This window comes from Podarcis vaucheri, assembly GCF_965113315.1.
Source record: "Podarcis vaucheri genome assembly, chromosome: W".
NCBI classification, from domain to species: Eukaryota; Metazoa; Chordata; class Lepidosauria; order Squamata; family Lacertidae; genus Podarcis; species Podarcis vaucheri.
In genome coordinates, this window is record NC_138757.1 from 30,794,827 (window position 1) to 30,803,251 (window position 8,425).

Here is an 8,425-nt window from a genome sequence, read left to right on the forward strand (position 1 = left end):
CAAAGATGGGTCTGTATGCATTTTGAGCAGAGGAGAAGGGTCTGTGGAACTGCCCACCACTGCGGTGTACTGTTCCCAGGATAGGTAAAAATCATTCAACAGTTTTCAAATCGAAAAACGGTGTTTCATTTTGAGAACCTTTGTAACACCATCCAGTTCATTTAACCACAACCTACGACCCTGTTGGGATTCGCAGGATACTGGGTAAGTCTGCAGGCTTCAACAGGATGATGCAATACTCTGCTGGGTCAGAGTGACTCAGCAGGAGTGTGATTAGTGTAATTGGCTATCACCTGTTTTAAAAAGGAAAGCCTGTTTAACAGGGGGTGTGGTGGTTGTGCTGTAGTGTGGTGGTGCTGTGGTGGAGAGTATTCGTTTGTAAGTACTCTGTATGGACTGTTTCTTTTGTAAATACCTGTATATAGCTCACATTAAAAAGGACTGCACTGAAAAACCTGGAACTCTTAGTGTTTCGCTGAAAACGCCGCGTGGAATACGCGACAGGGTTATGGGCCCAGCACGCTTCCGCTGCGCAAGAGTACAGGTGGCAGTTATCTAGCCGTGGGTGCTGGAGGTGAGCTGCAGGGATGGAGCAGTCCAGAACTGGCGTGTTGCTGGAGAAGCTGACGGCCACGAACTACAGCACCTGGTCGGTCCGCATGCAACACTTCCTCAAGCGTGAGGGCCTGTGGAAGGTGGTGGAAACTCCACCGCAGCCCCCTGAGGAGGATGAGGATGATGATGAAAAGCTGGCACTAGCAGAGGCCCAGCTTGAAAAGGATGAGAAAGCTTTGGCTACAATCATCCTTGGAGTGGACGATAGCCAGCTAGTCTACGTAGCTGATAAGGTGACGGCAAGTGAGGCGTGGAATGCGCTCAAGGCTGTCCATGTGCGAGAGACAGCTGGCTCACTGATAACACTGACCAGGAGACTGTACCGGTGTCGGAAGAAACCGGGGGACTCCCTGGTAAACCACCTAAAATTCCTAACAGGCTGTTTCCAGGAGCTAGCCTTAAGAGGGAGGCCTGTGGGGGAAGAGGACAAAGTCTTTATAGTCCTGAGTTCCCTTGATGACAGCTATGATATGCTGGTCAACTCCCTCGAGTCTGTAGAGACTGATAAGCTGACTCTAGAATACGTAACCGGACGGTTGTATGCAGAGGAGGACAGGCGTGCAGAGCGAAAGATGACCTCAGCCCAGCTGTTGGAGCATCCCAGAGGGAACAAGAGCCGGGAAGAGCAGAGGTGTCGGGAGCCGGAGAAACAGCCAGGAGGAGCTGCTGCAGACCAGCCGGTGGTCAACAAAGTAAAAAGGTGTTTTTGCTGCAAGTCCCGTGGACATCTGCTGCGGGACTGCCCGAGAAAACAACAAAAACAGTGGAAGCACAAGTGGCAGCAGAGGGAGTCTACCGCTTGGGTGTCTGCAGATGGTCAAGAAAATGAGGAGCTGTGGGTTCTGGACAGTGGAGCTTCTCAAACCTTTTGTAAAAGAAAAGGACTGCTAACTGATGCTAGGGCTTCAAACAAAAAACATGTAAGTCTTGCTATGGGCCAGAAAGCTAATGTGGTTTGTGAGGGGGAGGTTGTGTTCCCACAGCTGGGACACACATTCAGGAATGTGTTGTGTGTGCCTAGTTTGCAAAACAATCTCCTGAGCATTCCTGATTTGGCAAAAGCAGGCTTTGAAGTAAATTTTGTGGGAGATCAGTGCCAGATAAAGCAAAATGGGGCAGTGTTGGCAAATGCTAGCCTTAGAACTAATATGTATGTACTGCAGTGTGAATCTAAGGTTGCAAATGTGCAAAATGTCCCGACCCATGATATGTGTATTCATCTCCTGCACAGGCGTCTGGCTCATGCTAGCTATAAGGCAGTGTTTCCCAACCTTTTTTGGGCAAAGGCACACTTGTTTCATTAAAAAAATCTTGAGGCACACCACCATTACAGCCCTGTGACGTCAGCGCGCAGCGTCACGCCGGGAGGGACATGAATTGCTAGCAAATTACATAATCACCTCCTTGAGGGCTGGCTCATCTTCTCCGAAGGCAGAACCCCATTAATTAACAGCACAGACTCACACCATAGCCAAGACAAGGGGGGAAAACCTCAGTCATGCACAGTCATGCACATGTGGGGGCTAAATGAGGACAAAGACCGGGCAGAGAGCAGGGTTCAAATCACCCCACCTGGCCAGGACAATCCCTGGGTGCTCCCTTGGGCCACTCGCCTGACCCACCTCGCAGGGCTGTTGTTGCGAGGATAACACGGGGAGAACCACGCGTGCCCCCGGGAGCTCCTTGGAGGAGAAAGCGGGCGATGAATGCAATGCACGAAATATATGAGAGGCGACCAGGTTTTGCAGGTGAGGGGCCCCCGCCAGCCTCCGCTTCCAACACCCGGCGCAACGACGCCGAAGTTTCCCCCCGGGCTCGGCTCGGGGAGCAGCGCTGCTCCCCCCCGGCTCCCCTTCGCCCTCCCGACTCTCTCTGCCGCCCACTGGGGACCCCCCTCACCTGCCAAGTCCGGAGCGCCGGTGGAAGTTGCATGCATGCATGCAGGGTGCCGCGTTGCCATTGCATTGCACTGCACTCCATGCAACGCCTGCACGCATGCATTGCCTTGCACGCCCGCCAAGGGGTCTCCCCGCGGTCCGATGCGTCCCCTCCGGCGCGGATGCAGCATTGCAAAAATAAAAAAACCCCGACGCAGCCCTACCTGGGGGGCAGCCTCCGCCTCCGTCGCTCCGCCTCCGCGGGGATCCCCGGGCTCCATCCTGCCGCCCGATCTCCACGGGGGCGCAGGCAGGCTGCGCGGGGTCTGCGCGGAAGAGCCCCTGCCCGCCCGGCCGCCGCCGCCGTGCTCATTCCATGGCCGGGAGAAGAGCGCTTCAAACAAAACGCCCGGCCCGCCAGGCCACGCTGGGAAACGTAGTTCGCGCACCCCGCGCGGGGGCGGAACCCAAGGGCGAGGGGACTACGGATCCCGGCAGCCCCCGCGCCGGGGACGGAGGGGGAGAGGCCGGGTGCAGGGATGGAGGGATGGGTGGGCGAGCGAGTGAGTGGCAGCCGCCAAGCCTTGGCCGAGAGCCAGGAAGGGCCTCCCCGGAGGAGGAGGAGGAGGGAGGCGCAGAGCGGGAGGGAGGGAGGGAGGGAACCCCAGGGGTCATCTAGTGACGGCGCCCCAATTGAAAATTTGACTTTAAAAAAAAATCTTTCAAATTTTTTAATTTTTCCCGCGGCACACCAGGCAACATCTCGCGGCACACTAGTGTGCCGCGGAACAGTGGTTGGGAAACACTGCTATAAGGTGCTAAACAAAACATTGGAGTTGTGTGGGGGGATGAAAAACATAAAAAGTTGTGATAATTACTTAGACTGCAATATCTGCAAGGAGGTTAAAAGCAGGGCTTGCCCAGTAGCAAGAGCAAGCCAGAGAGAGACCAAAAAACCACTGGAGTTGATTCATGCTGATGTAACTGGTCCTTTTCCACCAAGGGTCTCCCACAACAAGTACTGTTTGATCCTAGTGGATGATTTTTCTAGATTTGGCTGGGTCTATCCATTAAAGCAAAAGTCTGACGTTGCCCAAACTTTGAAGTTCTGGGTAAGAAGGGTAGAAAGGCAACTTGGTGAAAAGGTGTCCTCTATTCAATCAGACAGGGGAGGGGAGTTTATGGCAAGCTCCCTAAGAAACTGGTTGCGTGCCCAAGGGATTAAACATAGGCTTACCAATGTGGCCACGCCTCAGGAGAATGGAGTAGCAGAGCGTAGGGGAGGTGTCTTGCAGACACAAATGAAAGCATTGTTAGCAGATGCAAATCTTCCAATTAAGTACTGGGCTGAAAGTATTAAGACCGCGAATTATATTGGGAATCGCTTGTGGTCAAGGGTACTAGATGACATACCCTATAAAATTCTCTATAACAAAAGTCCCAGTTTGCAACATTTAAGAATCTTTGGGACAAAGGCATGGGTTGACATACCTGTGAAAAACCGAAGAAAAGGTGGGAAAAGGGCACAGCAGTTGCTATTTCTTGGGTATGAAAGCGGTGCGAAAGCCTACAGGTTTGAAGATGATAAAAACCTTTTGAGTTATAGTCGATCAGCCAGCTTTAATGAGCAAAGAAATTGGCCCAAGATACATGCAAACCTGCTGCCAGAAAAAGTTTTACTGCCGAGCATACCTGATAAGGTAGCTGAAACAAAGCTAAGAATTGGCAACTCTCCCAGAGAAACTGAAAGGGAGGAGGTAAAGGTTGAGCATTTTTCTCCAGCTGCTAGCATGGAGCAGGGGAGAGAAGAAAGTGCAACAGGGACAGGAGGAGGTAGATCTACAGAGTCAATCCACCCCAAAAGCAGTCCTGAAGGTAGCCCAGGGGGTGAGATTAATGAACCAAGGAGGTCTGCAAGAAGTAATAAAGGTTAACCTCCAGACCGTTATGGGTTCCCAGCCACCATAAACCAGGTTTGTGTAACTGAGCCAGAAAACTTTGAAGAAGTGCAAGAGTTACCTACTCTAGAGAAAGAGGTGTGGTTAAAGGCAATGCAGGCAGAGTATAACTCTCTGCTAAACAACAATGTGTTTGTACCTACAGAATTGCCTGAAGGTAAAAAGCCCATAAGCTGCAAGTGGGTTTTTAAAGTGAAAAAGCTGGCTGATGGTAGTTGTCAGAGGAAAGCCAGGTTGGTTGCACGGGGCTTTACACAGAGGAAAATGATACATTATGATGAAGTGTTTGCCCCAACAGCAAAGGCTGAAACAATAAAATCAGTTTTAGCAATGGCAAGTCTGAGAGGGTTAAAAGTTAATCATTTTGATGTTGCCTCAGCATATTTAAATGCTCCTATTGACGCCGAGGTATATTTACAGCAAATACCAGGTTATGAGCTAGAAAAAGACAGTATGGTGTTAAAACTGCAAAGGGCACTATACGGTTTACACCAAAGTGCACGTCTATGGCATGAATGCATAGACACAACTTTGAAAAAGATGGGATTCAAACAAAGCCTGGCTGATTCCTGTTTATATTCAGCAATGGTGCAAGGAAGTGTTTGTTATTTACTTTTGTATGTTGATGATATCTGTCTAATAACAACTGCACAAAAGCAAGTGTCTTGGTTTATAAACAGCCTAGGTAACAAATACAAACTGAAGTATTTGGGAGAGATTCAGAATTACTTAGGAGTAGAGGTTCAGAGAAATGAAGAGGGCGTTTACTCTCTGAGTCAAAAGGGAAAAATCGAAAAGTTACTGAAGACATATGGAATGGAGAGGGCAAATGAGGTTGACACTCCCATAACTACCCAGTACAAAAATGAACCAGAAGGGCAAAAATGTGAGAATGCAACGGCGTTTCATTCTCTGTTGGGTTCTCTGTTATATTTAAGTTGTTGGACAAGACCCAACATAACATTGGCAGTGCACATGTTAAGCCAAAGAAGTGCAGACCCGGCTCAGAGAGATTGGGTAGCACTTAAAAGAATCCTAAGGTATCTGAAAGGCACAAAAGATTACAAACTGGTGCTGGATACAGGATATGATCAGCAAGTGTATGCATACGCTGATGCCAGCTGGGGAGACAGAGAAAATGGAAAGTCTACCACTGGCTATGCCATATATATTGGAAATGCCCTGGTTCAGTGGAAATCCCAGAAACAAACATTTGTTGCCACAAGTACTTGTGAAGCAGAGTACTCAGCCATAAGCGAATGTGTATCACAAATAGAGTGGTTTGCTTGCCTAACAAAAGAGCTTGGAATACCTTCTGAAATGCCAATCACTGTGCTAAGTGACAACATGGCTGCACAACAGCTTGCAACCAACAGAACTTTAAAAGCAAAAGTAAACATATTGCTATAAGATACGGAAATGTGAAAAATGCTTTGGAAAGAAATGTGTTAAAGGTACAGCACTGTAACACAAAATGTAATGTGGCAGATTTGTATACAAAATGTTTGGATGCTCCTAAATTTCGAGACTTAAGAGAATTATTGGGTCTCAAGCCTTTGACTTAAGGAGGAGTGTTGGGATTTGCAGGATACTGGATAAGTCTGCAGGCTTCAACAGGATGATGCAATACTCTGCTGGGTCAGAGTGACTCTTATTTTGACTATGGCAGACCAACACGGCTACCTATCTGTAACTGGAACAGCAGGAGTGTGATTAGTGTAATTGGCTGTGGTGGTTGTGCTGTAGTGTGGTGGTGCTGTGGTGGAGAGTATTCGTTTGTAAGTACTCTGTATGGACTGTTTCTTTTGTAAATACCTGTATATAGCTCACATTAAAAAGGACTGCACTGAAAAACCTGGAACTCTTAGTGTTTCGCTGAAAACGCCGCGTGGAATACGCGACAGACCCTTGAGGTTTTTACTGAAGCAAAAGGATTGATTCCATCCCTGTATCAAACAGCTGTGATTTGAGGATCGTCTGCTTCATAGCAGGGGCTCCTGTGCCCCTTCCCTCTGCTGCATTTGGCATGAAATTGTCAGTGATTTCCCCAGGAGTAAAAAGGCCTACCTACTCTGGGCTTATTCTTGGGAATTACTTTGCAACAAAGAAGAAAGCTTTTCGTCTTCTGTTTCTTTTCATTTTTATGTTTTCAAAATGCTTGATATCTGACACTGGTTTCTGTATATTGTGTTTTCTTTGTTTTTCAAGCTTTCATAAAAAATAGCCTTTGAAACCAGCTGGTACAGTGGTCAGAAGACTTGCCTTCGTGTCCACAGAATGGAGAAGAAAAGTTCGCCCAACGAATCCCTGGGTGCGACCACAGAGACCTCCGGCTCCCACCTGGCTGAGCCTTCTCATTTCCAGCTCACTTCGATGCCCTCTGTTCCCAGAGATACCACTGGAAGAGCTGCTTCCCTTAGCCAGGAAGAGTCGGGGTTCCAGCAGCCTTCCCAGCAGGCCTCCCAAATTTCCTCCTCCTTGGGCAGTGCTCCATTGCAGGTCCCCGAGCAGCTTTCTGAAGAAAGGCCCCATGGCACTGGCCAAAGTGCTTCCCTCCCATCTCTGGATGAGGTTTCTTCTTCCCAGGGAATGGGTCACCAGCGTGCAGCGACGTTCTCTAGCCTGCAGTCTGGGAGTAGGAAAAGTATGATCAGCTTTGCGGGCATCTCCTTTGAGAGTGCTCTCCAGGGGACCCAGGCTGTTTCCTCTACCTCTAAGTCTCCAGAGGGGTCTGTCCCAGCTCCGAGCACAGCTGATCTGGCTAAAGGCGGCCAGGGGCAAGGCCAGGTAAGTCCAGATTGAGAGGTAGGGAAAGGGCTTTGAGGCTGTAATGCCCTCCTTGAGTCTCTCCAGCTGGTTTGGACAACTGCCCCCATCCCTGACCCCTGGCCATACCACCTGGGCCTGGTGAGAGATGGAGCCCCAGAACACCTGGAGTGCACCAGGCTGGGGAAGGATGTCATGGGGTGGAAGGCAAAGGGAAGGCAGACAGCCCTTCCCGGGGTCGGTCCTTTTCCTCCTTCTAGCTTAATGGCTCACCTGAGCCGCCATCCTTTAAACTGGGGAAGCAGCAGCGGCTCATCAGAACTCACAAGTTAGGAAGTCCTATGTTATAGTCCCCATCTTCTTGTTATGTCCTGTTGGTGGGGAGAATCGTGCCGTTTTCCTGTGGGCTGGCAGGTGGGCCCAGGGAAATGGCTTTGTTGGGGGAGCCTCCGAACTCGTCCTCTGCATGTTTGTTCCCTGTTGCCCCAAAGTGGGAACTGTCTTGCAATTCAGGCTTGTGGCACACAGGTAGAGAAGGGGAGCCGTTTGTCTCTTCAGATGCCTGGGAGAAGAGAGCAGTGGGTGGGGGCAGCCTCTGCTCCCCCTTCTAGAAAGGAGGCCTTTGCCAACATGGGTGCAATTCTGCTCCATGTGGGGGAAGTCTTTATCCATCACGGACTTGGGGGGATGCTGCTGCCAGCCAATATGGGCTTTGAGGGATTTTTTTTTACTGTAGGCCTGTTTATTCTGCTGCATTTCAATGTTTGCCTATTTTCTGACCTAGTTGTAAAGTACCTTGAGATTCCCACATAATAGGTGGCAGGTAAATACTCTAAAAATAAGAACTCCCCCCCCCCCATCATGTCACAAAGTCAATTGACACAGAGCCTAGAATAATGCCAACGAGCTCTTCTACCTGGAAGTGCAACATCAGCCCTTCAACACATCAGCATGATGTGCAGTTGTCACACGGCTACGACTCATAAGCCATGAATGCAGGTCTGAATAGTGCCCCTTTGGAAACCCCCACCCTCCATGCAGAAAAAGAGCATCTGCCCCTGAAATCCTTTCAGTATAGACTTCCGGGGTAGCACCATCGGTAATGGCGGACTCCCTCTGATCCGGAGGGACTGGCTCTACGGAAATCGAGTCTGTTCCGCTACAGCAAAGCGGGGACCCTTTAAAAAATCACAGGCGGGTGAAGCCTGT